At 35.5% G+C, this 20613-nt stretch overlaps 1 pseudogene; it reads left to right on the plus strand.

Annotated features, from left to right (window-relative positions):
- The first annotated feature begins 3615 nt into the window (after positions 1 to 3615).
- Positions 3616 to 17788, plus strand: LOC145592375 (DNA-directed RNA polymerase I subunit 1-like; annotated as a pseudogene).
- Positions 17789 to 20613: the final 2825 nt, after the last annotated feature.

The raw sequence follows: 20613 nt of genomic DNA on the forward strand, positions 1-20613 counted from the left end.
GATTATTATGTTTTACACTGGAATATTATTTATTGGTGAACCTATGTCCTAGGTCTTTTATTCCTTGATTTTCCTCCTACTTTTATTCCTTTCCACTTTTACTCCTAGTAGTTTAGTTCTCCTTTATAATAACAAATTGGTTACTTGATAATCTAGATTATATAGATTTATTAGGAATAAATTGACTTGTTTCCTTGTGGTTCGACCCTTCTTCCCTTTCTACATAGTTAGTGGATTTAGGTATTATTTTTTATTAGATGATTACGACTTTAGCCTATCAAGTACCTTTCACGTCATTGAATATCGAGCAGGGTGAAATGTTGAAGAGTCTTGTAGATATCCCTTTTCTAAACTGCTTTTAAATAAAAATAATTCATTTCATATTTCGAAAATCATTCATTTCGTATCCTATTTATGAAAAGCGTCCAAACCAATTTATTTTGGTCCATAATATGAGTCCAATAATTGTATAGTTGATTAGGGTTTGAAAAGAGATTTCCAAAGATATATTATAAGCCTAATTTCGAGTTATAACAAAAAAGTTATGACCAAAATACTAAACTGGGCCTAAACCGAGCTTATGTACGGACCCAATGATCATGTGGAGGGTCCATTAATATTAATTATATTTCTAAAACAATTAGGGTTCATTACAAGTTTCTAGAAGTATATAGAAGGTGCTAATCTATCCTTTCCAAAGATAAAGATCAAGAGTTTGAAATTGAATAAAACTTCTCTTTTTGAAAGTCCTAATTCTATTCGAATTGAAAGACGTTCAAAGATATTCAGATATGATTTTCGTGGCTCATACTTTTTATCCAAGTCTTAGATAGTTGGATATCCCTTGAAATTATCTTTCTAACGATATATTATATTATTAATTCTAAGCTATAATGAAAAAGATATAAAAGAAATATGAAACTATATCCGAAACTAACACCGTCCCACTATTTCGGCCATATCTTGTATTATACAAAAGAATTTAATCTGATTCTAATTGGGTTAGAAAATTAGACTTCAAGAGCTTTCCAACAACATATTATTTATCTTATTTTGAATTCTGGATCAAAAGTTATGATAAAAAACAAAAACCACAAAAACTGCGGTCTATCACAAGAGTTTTATTCCGATTTGGATTCAAATCTTTTTTAATCTTTCGATCCTCTTTTTTCCTTATAAATAGAGGTCATATCACCACTTTTAAATCATCAACAAGCTTGATCACCAAAAATCATCATCCATTCTTCCTCTCTAAGCTAAATCTTATTCTTTCTCTCTCTTTCTCTCTCTTGATTTTCAAAGCCTTGCCTGAACACAAACACACATCTTTTTGATATTTCTTGATTAAGTCACCATTCCTCATCAAGAGTTTTGAATACACCTAGCCAAATTCAAAGTTGCCTTAGACTTCAACGTAAAAGGTTCATAGTTATGAGGGTTTGGTCCCAAATTCATATTTCAATTAATATTATTTTAAGGAAAAATTGTCAAAAATAATACAAACTTTGAGCGATCCGCTAAAAACAAGTCAAACTTTTAATTATTTCTAAATAATGAAAACTTTAAGGGATATCTGCTTTAAACAAATTATTTTACCTACAACTAATTTAGCCGGTTAATTTTTTTTATTTATCTTATAAAGTTGTTTTATAGTATTAAAAAAATAATACAATGTCACGTGTTCCACATAACCTATTCATGAGGTAACTAATCGGTTTTAAATTGTTTAAAGCGGATAACCCTCAAAGTTTGTATTATTAAAAATTAATTAAAAGTTTGACTTGTTTTTGGCGGATTGCTAAAAGTTTGTATTATTTTTGACAATTTTTCCTTATATTTTAATTGTTCAATTTAATATTTTATTGAAGTTACTAATGTGTGTATTGTTTTGATAGAAAGAGGTACGAGACTTCAAAGTGAGTAATTCAATTGCTCTATTTCTTTAGGAATCATGGTTAGATTATTTTGTTAATTCCTATTATCATGTTTAGGATAAAACTTTGATTTTTATTACTTAGTGATATGCTAGGTGTTTTTGGTAAAAATACCCATACCAAGTGTCCCAATTAGAAGGTGACATGTGTCACCTTAAGATAGGTCCAAAGTGGACCCATCACCATTTGACAGGTGTCCCTTCCAGATTGTTGGGAAAAAGACTGCCTTTACGGCCCAAATCCCGAGAAAGCAGCAATGCAGTGCAACTCATCAGTCCTAGGTTTTTTGTAACCTAGGTAGAGGCACAATTCCCGATGACCCTATAAATATGGAGATTCCTCCCCTTTTTAGGAACACATTCATTTATTACATCTGACCTACATCTCTTACATCAGAAAATTCACCTGATCTCAGAATCCGAGAAGATCTCACTTTTACCTTTCCGCACTTTTCACTTTCTTCGACCGATACTAACTTGATCGTCGGAGGCAGAGCTCCTACCAACCAGAGTCTTCGTGTTTTGCAGATATTGACTGCGTGGGACTAGTCTTGGTGACGTAACTCTCCCGAGTGACCAGAAAACACCCAAAACATTTTGGCGCCGTTTGTGGGGAGAGTACCTCTAAGATGGTTCCAGAGTCTGTACCACCACCTGAACCCAATCGGGCTAGGGTCGATGGGGAGGTCTATTCTGACCATGATAAAGAGAACAACATACAAGTCAATACCCAAGTGGGCCTTGATGGGTCACTTCTTTCCAAACACATCCGTTCCAAAGATAAACTAGAACGGGTCAACAATAAGGCTAACCCAAGTAAATCTACTGGACCATTGGCAGGGGAAAGAGGGACTGCTCCCGTTACTAGGGATGAACTTATGAAGTTCATGACTAGTTTCAAGGGGGAGATCAAGGACCTCATCAACAAAAGAACGGCTGGCTCTAGCAAGAGTCAATCGGCTAAGAAGACGGCTGGCTCAAGTAAGGGTCAGTCGGCCAAGAAGACTCCTTAGGCTGAGAGGAGAAAGCCGATCAAGGACAGGCAGTCTACTCCACATCCAAAGGAGAAGGCCACACCTGCAATTGTCTGGTCTAAAATCCTTCTGCCCCATACAGGCACAAGGAAGGTCATTCGGCAAGTTTAGCCGGGTGGAAGCAAGAAGACTTTTTCTGATCCTCGACACATCATCGAGCATAATCAGAACAAGCAGTTGTCTAAGTCGGCTTCTACCTAGAGCTTTCTAGACAGCTTCAAAAACACCTCAACAAGGAATTACCAATTCTTGCATGAGAGCCATATAGACGGCAAGACCGTCAACACTGGCCCTCAGATGATTGGGTCATCCCTGTATGTGCCTCAGATGCCATAAGAGCAATATACCCCTCCTTTCATGCAGCCGACCCTCTTTGGAGGTTAGGCGACATACAATGTCCAACTCTTGGACTGGCAGCTCCATCTGCTCAAGCTTGGTGAGAAAAATTCTGCGTTCACCAAGGAGACAACTGAGGCAGCACAACTGGTTAAGGTTAAGAATTTATTAGTTGGTTCCTACGACGGTACCACCAACCCTGAAAATCACCTTGGAAAGACTGAAAGAGAAATATTCTCTTTTTTGAGATCCCATGTTTTGGTGTACTAGGATAGGTCTCTGTAGATTGAACTTTTCATTCTATCTATGTTTTTATTTCATATGTGGCTATATTTTCAATGGTTGTATACTTGTTTAAGCCTCTATCTAGCTGCATTTACTTTGAACCTGGTTTATTTATGTATGCTAGAACTCTCGAATTATTTATTTATTTATTTATTTTTATTTAGTAATCTGATATTTTCTTATCTTTTTTCTTTCTTACTGATTAGGCTACATGAACAATGAATTAAACTTGGTCTAATAAGTCATTAAGTGATTACAATTGAATGTAATTTGGTGACCTGAAGAATGCCTCCCCTTCCCCCTCCTCTTCTTACTTTCTGTTGATCATGCTAAGTGCTAATATTGGATATTAAAGTTGTTCGATTAATGTTGTCTACACAGAGAGTGACTCCATGGAATGCGACAAGCTTAAGAGAAGCAATTGTTAATGGACCTGATATTCATCCTGGGGCCACACACTATGTTGATAAAATAACATCAAAACTACCACCTATCAGGAAATCTCGTATTGCTTTTGCAAGAAAATTACCTTCTTCAAGAGGAGTCACAACCCAACCTGGGAAGTCTTTCAGTAATGATTACGAAGGGAAGGTTGTACACCGTCACTTGCGCAATGAGGACGTAGTTCTGGTGAATCGACAGGTATGAGGAAACAACAGTTGTTTGAAAAATGGAATGTGGCAGTGGATCTACTGTTGATCTGTTTGTGGGAAAAATGTGATGATGTGTACATTTATGTGTACTTGTATTTAACTTATGTTAAAACTTGTTAATCCTCTTGTGTATGTGCCTATGTGAGCATATGTGAGTCCTTATAGTTAAATGCTTGTAGTTCCCTTCGAGTTGTTGGTACTTGTATAAAATAAAAAATTCATGAATCAACTTAATTATTTTGCTGTTAAAATTGGATTATTGCTTTTGGTTGTTTCAACTGTAGTGTGGTTCTGGGAAGTGACTGCAAAATGAGGAACCTGAGAAGATAAATTAATGTGTTGCAGCAAAGGGATGAATATTAGGCTATAGATTTTCTGTTTTGTTATGTATTTTGCTTACTTTGACTTCCCAGAACTTAAGAAGAATTAAAGTTGCTTTCCATTTGTATAAAGGAGAAGCTATGCTGGTTTTGCTCTTAGTCTTCTTTTCTTCTGCTTTTTTTTAAGAAAATATAATTGGTATATTCTTATGTGGGACTAATTTTTGGGGGCATTTTCTTCTCTTTATAATCATGTCAGTGTTGACAGTGAAATAGCAAATCCATTGTGGAAGTATGTGTGGTTTCTCAATGCCAATGCTAGTTCAGGAGGAAGGATTAAGTAGAGCCCTTAAAACTATATAAGACTAACGTCTTTCCCTTTATGTTGCTGATATGAGAGTGCTTCTGGAATTTAGGTTTATCGCTTAGCCTGTCAGGCTCAAGTCCCATATCGTGCAATTGGTTTATAACGTAGTGTAACACAAAAATGGTCTTGGGATATCTAGGCTTGGGTGACCAGTGCAACATAAGATCCTCCACCATTGGTATGAGGGCACAAAGGGGGAGGTTGATTGGTTGGATATCAATCGATGCGTCTTTGGGTGTGCCTTATTCTGAAAGTTAGCTCCAAGGGAGTCCCCTCCCCATATGATTAATGAGGGATAAGTAATATACCTTAGAATTGAACTGTCACAGACCTCCCCACCCTCAGCTATAAGGTAAGGAGATCAAAAAATTGTCACAAGACCAAAAAAGATTATCATGTCTGATAATGGAAATGGATTATTCTATGGATGACATCAATACGGAAACATAATTTGAACACAATGAGAGGCTGACAAGTTCAAGCCATTGATTTCACTTCCACACTAACAAGTTTAGCAATGATTTACAACCAATAATAATACTTCAAAGGTTACTTTTAGCCTAGTGCATATAATTACTATCAGCAAGTCTCCTCATACCATTTATCCTCATTCTTTTCTGGAAGTGTTGGTGCATGTGTGGAAATTCATTGGATAAGGTAGGCCATACCTCTCTAGAACAGTCGGTTTCCAAAAATCTATTCTTACATTTCTCTTTTACCTTGATTTATTGAAGATGAACTTATTTGATTAAACTAAAAGAAACCCTGATTTATCAACATAATGATCATTCTATAATATGTTGTTTAATCAACAAAATTTTTTAACTTTCCAATATCTGGAACCACCAAGAAGGGAAAGCATTGCTTGTGGAAATTTTCTGTTCTGCCTACTAGGTCATAGCATCTGAATTCGGGATGAGTCAGAGATTCTTGTTGATTTATTCAGAAAGCCTAGATCTTCTGTGGTGAAATTACCTCGATGAATTGCGTTGTAAATAGGTGCTTTTATTTATTTATTTTATTTTTATTGCCCCTGTTTTTGTGCCTATGTTTAAGTAGTTTGGATTTTTGGGATATCTGTGCCATGATTTATGCCAGAGTTGTCTTTTTGGTCTTGTAATATTTGGGGTCCTGTGTTTGCTCTCTTATATGCCATTTATAATTTTGTATGTCTTTTACTTATTTATATATTATTATTGTTATTGTTATTGTTGTTGTTATTGTTACTGTTATTGTTATTATTATTGTTCTTGTTATTGTTATTGTAAAAAAAGAAGGAAATAATCAATGGATGTGTTTGACTGTTTAGGAGTTGGTTGGGCATTAGTCAACCGAGCTTGCCTATTCAGAATAACAATAACAATAATATTTTATGTGATTACTTTTGCCGCCTTGGTTTTTAGTCACTCTAATATTTTATATGCTTCTCAGCCGACGCTTCATAAACCAAGTATAATTGCACTTAAGGTCCGAGTCCTGCCTGGAGAGAAGACTATTCGTTTTCATTATGCAAACTGCGAGTATGTTTCCTACCCTTTACAATATGGCTTTGTGTTATGATTCTGCAAGCTTCTTGCTGCTGATACTTGTCACTACCTGCTGACTTTATGCAGTTCTTTCAATGCTGATTTTGACGGTGATGAAATAAACGTTCACTTTCCACAAGATGAGATATCTCGGGCTGAAGCTTACAACATTGTCAATGCTGATAACCAATATATAGTTCCTACTCGTGGTGATCCTAAAAGAGCCTTAATTCAGGTTCTTATATAAAATGAGGGTCATATGATTGATTATAATTTACCTTAATCTGTCCTCAATATCTTATTTTTCTCATATTTTCATACTTTTGAATAGGATCACATTGTAGGTGCTGTACTTCTCACAAAGAGAGATACTTTTCTTACCTTACAAGAATTTAATGAGCTTCTATATATGTCCGGTGTGTGTTCTTCTGGCGCATCATCCCTGAATGCCAAATCTGGAAAGAAAATATCTGTAGTAGATGCAGAAAATGTTATACAGGTTCATCCACCCGCTATAATTAAACCACAGATGCTTTGGACAGGGAAGCAGGTTTGAATTACCCTTATGAGATTTCTCTGTAGTAACATATCAGTCTTCTGTATTTCTTGTTGTTAGCTCTCTGATTTTCTGAATAAACTTTTACAGTCTATAATCGCTCTTGTGTAGGTTATAACTGCCATCTTGAATCACGTAACGAGAGGTTCTTTACCATTTACTGCAAAAAAGCGTGCTAAAATTGCTCGAGAATATTTTGGGAGGGATGAATCCAAACGGAAGAATGATGAAAATCTTAAGACAGCTGAAGAGGGTTCTCAAAAGAAAAAGAAGAAAAGTCGGAGTTCTAAGAAGATGACTGCTGGAGATTCGGCAATAAACATTCAAAGGGACCCCAGCCACAGCATCGATGAAGATGTTGTGTTTGTTTACAAAAATGAGCTGGTTCAAGGGGTTATTGACAAGGAACAGTTTGGGAAGTTTGGTTTAGTTCATACTGTGCAGGAGATGTACGGGTCTAATGCTGCAGGAACCTTGCTTTCTGTATTGAGTCGTGTTTTCACAGCTTTCCTGCAGGTGGCTACCCAACCTTCTTATTAGCCTGATTTTCACCTAATGCGAAATGATTTGTGTACATATGTACGTGTTGCATTTTGACTTATCTTTATAAATTTCTTGTGTCTTGTAGTTGCATGGTTTTACCTGTGGAGTTGATGATATTCTCCTATTACAACCTTATGACATCCTGAGGAAAAAATTGCTTGATATTTGCCATAATTGTGGCGAGGAGGTTCACCAGCAATTTATTGGCCGCGAGAAAGAAGGTTTAGGTACATGACAATTCTTCAATGCAAAGTTCTTGACTATAGGATGTAGCTTTGTGTTAATTTATACACTCCCTGCTCAAATGGAAAAAAATTATATCATTGCTGTCCTAGATCTAACATAATTTCAACAAAATTTCCTTACAATCTCAGTCAACTCCTTACAATTAAAAGTGGGTGGTAGTATATTAGGCTATCCAATCATATCTGTTCTATATCAGGAAATTTGGCAACTTTACTCAAAGTCCAAACATCCAAAATTATTTTTGTGACTATTATCTTAGGATGAAGATAGCATGAAGTGATTAGGTTTAGAATGTGAGATTAGTTTTCTTTGAGATTGTGCCTTGTATCTTATCCCCATTTTATACTCCCATTACTTATTTGAAAACTGTGCAAGGCATGTTGTTGAGCCTTTTTATATAAAGAAAAGGCAAGCTTGATAAAGCTGATTTCATTGTCAAATCACATATCACTCTGATGTTTGTTAGAGCAGTACAATATGTTGAGGTTTCGGCAAGAGCCTTTCTTATGCTGGTATGGTACAGCTGATCAAATCAGTCCTGTTTTCTATTCAGAATTACTGTAAAAGTCTCTTAATATTACCCTTTCAAGGACATTGAGCGGATTTTTTTTCACATTCCCATTGGTTATCATCTGCTTGTTCCATAGAAGATGGTTTTTAGACTTCCATATATTTTATAATTGTATTCTCAACTACTCCTTACATTTTTTTAAATGCTACACTTGCCTTATTCAGCCGTTTTTTTTTTTCAAATGACACACTTCCTCTTTTGGATATTCCTTATATTTTAACTTTACCCACCAATGGTCCCCACTCTCACTTATTTTATCATTTCTCACTCCTTGAATGGTTCCCATTCCCTCTCACATCCTTTTACTTTTCAATAAAATAAGAACCCCACTATTTTCTCTTACATTTTTTTTAGGTAAATACAAGTCTATAACAGAGATAATCAATTCTTGTTTATCACAGGGTACTTATGTATTTACCATTTGACTTTGACTTAACTGCCGTTTCCCATTCTCTCTTCAATTGACATTCTCTTTCCTGCTTCAACCTTGTTCAATGGCAGAATTAATGACTTTTCAGTCTTCAGAATCAAACAAGCGAAATCAATGGAGAAAGGAAAGCATACATACCCTTTAGGGTTTACCATGCCCTTTATTTCTCCCTTTGTTATTCGGGTTTTGTTTTCAGCCGCCGGAAATGGTTTGCTGGCAGAGTCGAAGGCGGGAAGAAGTAGATGTACATGAAGGAAGAATAAGATGAATAGAAAGAAAAAGATAGGAGGAGGAAGATGATGAATTTTGCAACCATTAGCAAATGTTTGCTAACGTCTGTCATCTCCATCTGTCACTGCCATATGACAAATAAAGTACAAAATATATTTTTAATGGGCCAGCAAAACCCATGCATTTGTAGTATACTAATTGTGTGAGAGAAACAACCAGGTTTATCTCTGTTATAAACCTGGGCTCCTTTTTTTTTTTTTCCCTAATTATCCTACCTACCCCACTAGCATCTTATTTTATTTAAATCAATAAAACCTCCTAAAACTCTGTGCATTCACAACTCTACCCTTTAAAAAAAAAAAACAGAGGGAGTACTTTATTGTGGTTACCATAGGTTAATTCCATAGAGGAGGGTTTTTAGACTTCCATATATATACATATATATGTGGTTACCATAGGTTACTTCCTCTGTTTTTTGTTTTGTTTTGTTTTGTTTTTTTTTTTAATTGCATCACTATACTAAAAAAGAAGTTTTAAATTAATTGCATCACTATCCTTTTTAACTTATAAGTTTTCTCTATCTCTCTCCTACCACATGGGCCCCATTTATTTTTTCTCTCTACCCAAAAAATGTCTAGGAGTCTATGAAAACAAAAGTGATGCAACTAAACTGAGGAAGTATATGTAGTTAGGATCCGGTGAGAAGTATGCTTATGGTGGGAAGCGTGAGAAATAAAGGTACATTAAGTATATAGAACTGATACATCCAATGTGTATTATAGATACATTGAAATAACATCATATATACATCAAGCCTTTTCCTCCTTTTTCCTTTTAAATATGGACATATCGGCAATACAACGCCTACACATGCCCATTACAGAAACTCACCTCTTTCTCAAGCCTTGTTAGAATTCAATTAGTGTCATAAACTTATTAATTAAATTTGAAAACCAAAACCCCCTCTTTCTGTCTTTCTCTACCAACAAATACATCATGATATTGCTGCAGCTAGCTATAAACAATGACCTTGGTTGACAACGGCATATGAAATTTAAAGGTAATTTATGAGGGGAAGAAGCAGAGATGAGCTCAACAAATAAGATGCTAAATATAGAAGAATCGTATAGATACAATCATACAATAGAATTATCTTACACATACATCACCATCAATGCTCAATAGATACATCAAAATGTTTTAGAGATACATCAATAGCATTTTTGTTTAGAGTTTACAAAAAGTTTTTCATATCTGATTGTAAAACTATAAAATAAATTTGATGTATATATTGTTGAAATAAAGCTTTGAAAATGGAGGAGAGTATGAAAAAGATTAGCTCAATAGCTTAGGAGGCCAAAAAAATGGAGGAAAAATAGAGTTTGGGGAAGAAAGGTACTCCTAAGAAAGGCACATGTATCCCATATACAGCAAGGTACACTTTGAGCTAAATATTTCACATACTTACCATCATGCCATTAATGAATGGATGATATGAGCCATCAGATTAAACTAATCCAACTGTTGACAGCTTTTCTCACCCTTCTCACATAACATTCCCTTTTCACAATGTATATATATATATATATAATGGAATTCTCAAATACTTTATTGCGTTCTGTCTGTTGCTGGGTTTATGTGCCACTCAAGTGTTATAAGAGCTTTCATTTATTGTAGTTTCTTTTAAATATCTTCCTGGCTTTGGTCCTCTGTCTCTTCTCTCATTAGGACACATTAAGATGGGTATAGAGGAACAGGTTATTGAACATAGATTCACATGAAGGGTTTTCTTTTTTTTTTTTTTTTGTTCCCTCTTTGGCATCAGTTTTAGTCCACAGTAGTACTTTACTATAATCCATGAGCTTCTGTGTTCTGAATCTTATTGGCCGTATATCCTAGATTTCCAGTTGAGACATTCAATGTATGCCTAATCCTTTTTCCGGACTTAAAGTCGTCCCTTTAGTTGATGTAATAGCTGTAAGGGGCTTGTTGTTATGCAGTATGTTTTGATTCTGTAATTATGGCACTCTAATAATGTTAGTTGTTTTATTTTTAATTCTTTCTGATTTCATTTTTGTGTACCTCTATCTGTCCAGAATTTTCAGAGATGCAAATCGAAATTGAAAAAGCAGTTCGGCGTAATGGAGAATCTGCAATAGCGCTTCTTGATGGGTTGATGAGAAGTAAGCTTAATACACTGAGCTCTGCGGTCACTAAGCTATTCCCTGAAGGACTAATTAAGCCTTTTCGGAAGAACTGTCTTTCTCTCATGACACTCTCTGGAGCTAAAGGTGGCACTGTAAGTTGTTGACTTTATTGACTTGCTTCAGTTTGATTTTTTTATTGCTTGGATATTCTTCTACTTTCTATAATTTAATATGAATGTAAAAGCCTGATGTAATTTGAGGCACAAAGCATCTCAAAGGCTATGGTATAGGGAGCAAGCGAAAGGTGCAGCACCGTACATGCTGAGCCTATGCTTATAAATGATTCTGAAAATTAATACAATGAATGCTTTTTATCCAGCATCGTAATAATATTAACATGAGATGCTTATACTCTGATAAACGTATCCCAATGATAAAAAGTAAAGAAATTAGAATCAGAATAATTGTTGTTTTAATGAGTCTTTACCTCAACTCCCCCTACCCAGCACATCCTATGTTTTATGGTGGACTAGAGATGTGTGTTTTATAACGCCTCTTACTTCATTCGAGGCATGCTGAAGCTTTGAAGTTGAACCCTAGGTGCCTGTGATGATTTTGTGCCTGGAGAAGTTATATTTTTACTGCTAATGACACTGTTGCACTGTGCCATAGTCACACACTAAGTAAGGCGTTTGGTTTTACCATTGCCTTGCAACTCTCAGATCCTTCCGATAAATTTTAGATATCTAAACTGTATTGAATCTCCTTATACTAGGATAAATTACAACTATTTAATTTGTCTAATGAGTCAAGATAGGTAGCTGCCTGCTACAAATAGTTTCACTGGTTCAGCATATAGCTAATGTTCATGGTCTGTACATAATTAATTACATAATAAAGGTTCATAAGGATGTTGCAACCTTGTACAATTAGAGGTGACAACAATTGCTTAAGTATAATGTATCGTGAAACGGTGGAAGGAAGAATACTTGTTGGACAAGAAAATGATGTAATTTAGTTTGCTTAACATAGCAATAGTGACTATAAGTACTATATATTATTTTATATTGTATTTGGAGTTGCAAGGTTTGCATTCCCATTTCTTATAGTGGTATTGTGGTATATATATGAAGTAGAGTAGACCTCATAGAATAACTGGTTAAGTTTCCAACCAAAATACACTTATGGATCCCTTTAGAGTTTTTGTGTTACTTGGTAACTCGAGGACTTGAAGGCATCTCACTATCTCAGTGTGTATGTTTGGAATATTGTAGTGCTTGGCTTGGCTATCTCATACGATGAAAGATAATGGGTGGAGCTATGCAATAGGCGTGGTTTATTATGATGGATTACCGCTTTGTTTTTTTTTTTTTTGTTTATTTACATGACCCTTACATCCTTCCAGCGAGTTTAGATTCTCCAAGACTGCCGGTTTCTACACTTGTTGCGTTTGTGCTGCTGTCATATTAATGCTGATTGATTCAGTTTTCTTTTAACTTTTGGCAGTTCAACTTCCAACAAATCTCTCTTCTGTTGGGTCAACAAGAGTTGGAAGGGAAACGTGTGCCTCGAATGGTTTCTGGAAAGACGCTACCTTGCTTTGTCCCTTGGGACTGTTCAGCTCGAGCTGGAGGATTTATCAGTGATCGTTATCTTACTGGCCTTCGCCCCCAAGAATTTTATTTCCACTGCATGGCTGGTCGTGAAGGGTAAATTTGTTCAGTCCTTGCTTCTCAGGCGTACAACACTAGTTTAAAATAATTCCTCTCCCGCCTCCCTTAAAAAAAAAAAAAAAACAATCGTGTGGAAGTTTAGAACTCTTAAAGTATCTTAAGTAGCAAGGAAAATCCACTTATCAGGAAGTAAATAGGCTAAGTTAATTTTGTATGTTTTGTAGATTTGTAGCTCAAATTCATCATATTGCTATGAAGAAAAAGTCACCTACAGGCTTTGAATCTTTCCCTGTGGGACCGAAATATTCCAGGCCTATGTTTCCTGGAAAAAAATGAACATTAACTGGATGGTTGTCCTTTTTGTTTCCCAAAGAGATCATAATATAAGTAGGAATCTAGTTTTTGGTTGGGTTGGACCATGCAGTTCCGAGTAAACTGTTATCAAATAAAGTGAGCTAAAGTTCCTTTATTTGTTTAGAATATAGATAGTCCATTGTATATGTTTTGTGACCTTGTTTTTCAGAATGGACTGCGTAGCACATTTTCTTTTGACTGCAACTTAGGGCTCTAATGAGAGTGTTAGTGGAGACATTAATGACAAGATGAACAGTTATTTTTAAAGAACATGCCACTCATTAATTTTTTTTTATTTTTTTTAAATGGTTTGCTTTTTGATTCATGTACATTATGTTTATGTAGGTTAGTGGATACAGCCGTCAAAACGTCTCGCAGCGGATACCTTCAAAGGTGCTTGATTAAAAATCTTGAGTGCCTCAGCGTTCAATATGACTACACAGTTCGTGATGCAGATGGTTCTGTCATTCAGTTCCGCTATGGAGAAGATGGAGTCGATGTTCACAAGAAGAACTATATGCATGAATATGAGGCATTAGCGTTGGTTGGGCTTTGTTTTTATCCTACAATGTTATTTTAATTTATTTAACTGTTATTTTTTTTATACTTATTTAACTGTTAATTTTTTTATACTTCCAGAATCAATCGCTGATTGTTAGCACAAATCCTTTAAGTCAAATCGATGATGGATCCTTATCCAAGTACATTGATGAAGATAATGAAGTACCAAATCAACTTGCCAAGGAAGCCAAAGAATTCTATAAAGGTCACCCAAAGGACCGTTTGAACTTTCTAAAATTGGTTAAGAACAAATATTACAGGAGTCTTGCACAACCTGGGGAGCCTGTTGGAATAATTGCAGCTCAGTCAGTTGGAGAACCATCTACACAGATGACGTGAGTTCTTTATTCCTCATAGTAGCTACATGTTTGAAATTTTTTTTTTGTAATCTGCTGTTAAAAAGCTTTTAATATGTGATTCAAAAGTTGCTACATTGCATTTAGGTTCAAGACAGTTGATGAAGCAGATATATGGGTTAAATTAGCTCTTTATGAGCATTTGGTTTTCCGAACATGCAATCAATGCAACAGTAGATATAATGAAATTGCTCTATAATACATTACTTTATTTGTACAAAGAAATGCTGAATCCTCAATGAACCTGCAGTTCACTTGCAGAAGAGGGGTGAATGTACATTATTGATGATGCTCTGCTTTAACCTGCTCCAAGCCATATGCCAATGTCCTTCAAAGGAGTTTGATTGGACTAAATTTTCTCAAATAAATCTGAAATTAGATTTTTTTTTCAAAGAATATTCTGTAAAGTGCTAGATTTTTTTTAGTACTTCTTGGATTAATGTTTTGGAGCTGAGATTTCTAGTCGGGGTAAAACTCGATGTTTGGAAATAATGTTAATGACAACCACGATTCTGAAACTCAAAGTTACCTTATTATTATCACCTTCTTAATCACAAGAAGTTTTTGAATGGATGTCTGAGTCTTGAGAGAATAGTATATCACATTAATAAATAAAAAAAAAAAAAAAAAAAAAAGAAAAAAAAAAGAAAAAGAGGTTTGAAAGGATATCTACTCATGTCCAAGTAGGATCAATGTTCTTTGATTACATCTTTGTTCTTCATAAGCTGACTGCCAAAAGATTTGTCTTTAATTATCTTTAGAAATTGTGTTCAGTTTTTGATCTTTGTAAACTTTTGTACGAATGTATTTTCCTAGTTGTATTTTTCTAGCCTCTTATCTGAACCTGTTCTGGCTTCTGACCTATTGACATTGCCTCAAAACTATGTACTAGAGATTTAATTTGAAATGGACAAAACATGCGTAATTATCTAAATTTTTTATTGCCTAGTTATAAGTAACATTCATACTATCTTCTTTTTTATAGGAATCTTCTAATTGATGCACTTTTTGTATCTGTGATTATGAAACTTTAGATTGAATACATTCCATCATGCCGGTCGAGGTGAAATGAACGTGACACTAGGAATTCCACGTCTGCAGGAGATATTAATGACTGCATCAAAATCTATTAGGACTCCAACTATGACATGTCCTTTGCTCAAGTGCAAAGCTAAGTGAGTTCTATTTTCCTGTTTCTTCTGTTTTAATCACAGTTCACTATCCATTGGCGGAAAGTTGGAGACAGGTATGTATTGATGTGTAAAATCATAACCATAGCAAAGCTAGACTTAAGGTTATAAAAGGTGAACAAAGTACAGAAGTACTAACCTAAGTAGATTGAAAACTTTTGTGCCTGTGGAAACTTTTAGACAGAGTTGGATATGTTTCAAAATACAACATATATGCTTCAGTAATAAATAAATGCATGAAAATTAATTCTTTTCCTTGCATTAACATTTTTAGACCTCTTCACATTCACATTTTTCCATGCAGAAATAGAGATTTAATTCCTGTTTGTTCTGTCACATTCCTACCTTGCTCTAATTTCTTCTGAACAACTTATTGCATATAATGTTGCAACTGTATATCTATTGATATCCTTCTTTCTGGAAGTTTTGCTGATTAGTATATTTGACACTTCCAGGGATGATGCAGAGCAACTTGCTGCGATGTTGAAGAGGATCACAGTTGCTGACATGATAGAAAGCATGGAAGTTAGTGTTGTGCCATTTGCAATTGAGAAACATGAAATCTGAAGTATATATAAGCTTAAAATAAAGCTCTATGATCCTGTACTTTATCCTCCTCACACTGATATAACATTAAAAGACTGTCACAGTACCCTGCTAGACGAGTATATGAGTGAGATGGAAGCTGCTATAAAAAGTCATTTGCTTTTGCTTTCTAGAATATGTGGTATCAAATCTGAATCCCAGCCAAAAGGTTCAGCAGATATGGATGAAGATGGCTTTGGGAGCCAGTCACAGACAGTAGAAGAAGAAGATGATGATGATGATGATGAAGATGATGACAATGATTGCAATGAAGCAGGGGGGGATCATTCGTCAAAAGTACGAAAAAGGAAACAGCAAGATGAGATTGAGTATGAGGATGACTCAGAAGAAGTTGAGGAGGGAAATCCTGTAGCTGATCGTGAGAATGGAGATGAAGATGGAGAAGTATCTGAGGACAATGATGTACTGAAAACCTCTTCTGGTCCTGATTCTGAAGAACAAAAGGACAAACGAGAAGCTTATCAAAGAAAAAAATCAGATAATGACAAAGCAATATATGTGGACTGTGATGGACTATTTTTTGAAGTCCATTTTAAGTTGTCAAATGAACCACACATATTGCTGGCGCAGGTATGCTGAAATTGATTTCTTTCCATTAATTTTCATTATCCTGTCTTAGTAATTGGTTTATTTATGATTGTTTATGACTGCCTTTTTTGCATAGCTGCTCTTTGATTTGAAACTTAACGAAGTGGAGAAACTTAATTTATTTTGTCATTTATATGTGATCAACATTAGTTGTGCAGGGATGGCCATAGTTAAAAAGTTTTTAGTAATATACAACCCTCGTGCCAAGTATAAGAGGCTAAAAATAGCATGTTAATTACACAAATCAACATGTGAATTTGTCATAATTTTTCTTTACTACTAATATCTAAGGGTATAAATATTTAGGGATGCATATATTATAACTGTAGGTGAAAAGCAAATACTTGCATTTCCAGTATATGTCTTCAGGTGAGCACTAAAACTTTAAGTTGAAGAAGATGTTAGAAGTGGTGTGTGCGCTGTAGGAATTTCCTCCAAACTTGAGTATATCCCTCCGAGGAGTACGCATATTTTAGTTGGATCATATTATAGTTACATCACTATCTTCCACAAGATATTCCCTGAATATAACTATGTTTCATTTTCTCATTTATGGTTGTTGATGCAGATTGCGGAGAAGGTAGCTAAGAAAGTTTATGTTAAGACTGCTGGCAAGATTGAGCAATGTAAAGTAGTGGAGCTTCATTTGGAAGACTCTGGGAAGGGAGGAATCCCAATGCTGAGAAAAGGTAAAGAATCTCGTCCTGCTCTTCAGACTGCTGGTGTGGATTTTGCTGCTTTTTGGGATATGCAAGATGAGCTGGATGTCAAGCACATTAGTTCCAATGACATTTATGCAATGCTTAGTACTTATGGGGTTGAAGCTGCCAGAGCGACCATTATAACAGAGATCTTCACAGTTTTTGGTCACTATGGAGTCACAGTAGACATGAGACACTTAACCTTAATTGCTGATTACATGACACATACGGGCGCGTATAGGCCATTGAGCAGAAGTGGGGGTATAATTGATTCGATATCTCCGTTTAGAAAAATGTCATATGAAACTGCTTCCAAGTTCCTTACTGATGCAGCAGCCCATGGTGAAGTTGATACCTTGGAGACTCCTTCGGCTAGGATTTGTCTGGGCTTGCCTGCTAAAGTTGGTACAGGATGTTTCGACTTGATGCATGATTTGGATGTGTAATATGTCACAATTGATGGTGTACAGATTCCCGATTTTGAGTCCTCACCTTAGATGCAATTCAGTTTAAGTGATAATTATGCGTGTAAAACTGATGTAATTTTTGGTTATGTATCCAATTTATGTATTTTATTGTTATTTTTGATTTTTTATTTATGCAAGTATAATTAAATTTAATGTTATGTCTTGTTTATGATCCCTACAATTTAGCCGTTCTAGACAAAGCAATAATCATAGTTTTAGGGTAAAATGCCTGTCAGCGAACAATTACCAACCGCTAGTAAAGATTTACCGACTGGTTTCGCTGTTTTTTCAAAGGTTAGTAAAAACACTTCTTTTAGTATTTATCTATTTATTTTGACAAGTTCTTACAAAACATTAAAAATCACACCAAAGAAATCACGCATACGAAAAAAACCCTAGCTTTCTCTCTCTCTCTTCTAAACTCTAGCCTACATTGTCAATTTTAAAGGGGTTTCCATTGGATTTTACCGGTAGAAAGTCCATATTTTCTTTTAAGCTTTTTGTTTCTTAAGTTACAATAATGTCTTCCTCGAAAGAAAGGGTTTATTTCCTTTAAAAGACAAGGTTTTTTCGATCTCTTTCGAAAGACAAGGTTTTTCCGAGTCCTTTGAAAGACAAGGTTTTATCTGTGCTTAATTTGATCTCCGGTTGTGCGGGACTACGATTGCTTATGGCTCGGATTCATGTTACGGAATCAACACAAGAATTTACTTTCTCACAAAATTGCGAAGCGACGACGGATCCACTTAAAAAGTTGTGTGAGACAACGAATCGAGAATATGCCGAATTGTTATATTTATGTATTTGGATTCTTAGCCCTTCCCCGATTAATTCTTGTTTGATTTTGTTAAATTTGTTTTCGTTATCGTTATTTGTCAATTGTAGATGCCGTATGACTTTAATTAATGAAATTTAGTGTTATTTAGGATCTCTTTCAAAAAAAAAAAAAATACACCAAAGAAACAGGAGCAATTTCCGGAGATAATGCTAAAATGAAAATTAATTTCCTATATACGTTGCTTTTAAAACTATTTTCCGTGATACCGTATACGTAGGCTCGGTTTTTCGGTTCGTTTTTTTGCTAGTTATAAACCGCTAATAACAATAGCGGTTCTAGATAAATTAGAACCACTAATGGTATAAGAGGTTCTTTAAAGAGAACCTCTAACGGTATTAGCGGTTCTATTTGAAGAACCTCTAATACCATCAGCGATTCTTTTAAATAGAACTTATTTTTCATAGAACCTAAACTTAAAACCTGAAAGATTGGTTAGGATTGATCACAATTTTGATTAGGATTTAAAATTGATAAGTAAATAATTAGGACTGTGTACTCGAAATTATTGTAAAAACAAATAATCAAAATTAGGGCTATCCTTTCAATTAGGAGAAAGAGTGGTGAATTAATTCCCGCAAATGAAGGCTCGGTCGACGACGGCCACAATAGCAGGTGGTAGGTGGCCGGTGATTATTCTTTTGCCATTAATTTGGAGTAGTAGGTAGAGCTTTGGAGTATGGGGTTGTAATTTTATCACTGAAGAAATATAGGAGTGTCGTGCTTTTTTTTTTTTATTTTTTTTTTGCTCTGGAGGAAGATGAAGACTTCATATACTACCTCCGCTAACAGTTATTTGCAACAAAGGGGGGTAGCACGGACTCCAAGACAAAAGTTTTTAAACATGATTATTGAAATATAAGGACATTACTTCAGTATTAATCCAATTTCTTTTTTTTTAAAAAAAACCCAAAATTAACCAAAAACAAACCACCCAACCCAAAACCGAGAATAACCACCACCACCACGGAAACCCAGAATCCACCGAAAACCACCACCACCACCGCCGAAATTCAGAACCCACCGAAAACCACCCCCACCACCGAAAACCACCCCTACCGAAAACCATCACCATCGAACCCACCATCCTGAAACCCAGAACCCACCCCCAGAAACCCAGAACCCACAAATTAAACCACCACCACCACGAAACCCAGGACACCAATTAATCCACCACCACCACGAAACCCAGAACCCACTAATTAATCCACCACCACCACAAAAACTAGAACCCACCAATTAAACCACCACCACAAAACCCAAAACCCATCGAAACCAAGAACCCACTAATTGAACCACCACTACCACGAAACCCAACACCACGCCGCCCACTACCCATGAAACCCAACACCACGCCAACTACCACCCTAGGAAATCAACCACAACAAAACCTATACCCAGACCCACGACATCTAGATCCATCTACGAAACCCACAAAACTTAGACCATCATCCACGAAACTCGTGCCGCCTAGAACCACCACACCCACGAAACCCATAGGCGACCACCTCTAAATCTGGACAGCAAATAGGGAAGATGATGAAGGAGGAGTAAGATTTTGAAGATGAAGGAGGAGTGAGATCTTGAAGATGAAGGAGGAGTGAGGAGGATTGAGATTTAGATGATGAAGGAGGAGAGAGAAATTTGACGATGAAGATGAATGTTGAGATTCTGATGGTTTTTGTTTTGAGATCCTTTTTTTTTTTTTTTTTTTTTTTTTTTGTAAGATTAGATGAGTTAAGTTGGTTATAATAGAGTATGGTTAGTGAAATGATTAAGGGAGTAAGTTGGTTAAGTAAGGGCAGTTTGGCCATTTCTTACAAAAAAACTTACTAAAAGAGGAAAAAAATTCATTTGTTGCACATAATAGGTAGCACCCGTTTATGGCAAATGTTGCAAATAACTGTTAACGGAGGTAGTAATACAATTTTTCTGTGTATATTTTAAGTGAAAACCGCTACTACCATTAGCGGTTTTAATATATAAACCGCTAATTTCAGTAGCGGTTCTTTTTTAAAAACCGTTATTGTTAGTAGCGGTTTTTAGCCTCGGATAACTTAATAACATACAAATCTCCACTATTCCAACGTGTACAGTATCACGG

This window comes from Chenopodium album, chromosome 18 (genome assembly GCF_948465745.1).
Source record: "Chenopodium album chromosome 18, dcCheAlbu1.1, whole genome shotgun sequence".
In the NCBI taxonomy this organism is placed as follows: Eukaryota; Viridiplantae; Streptophyta; class Magnoliopsida; order Caryophyllales; family Amaranthaceae; genus Chenopodium; species Chenopodium album.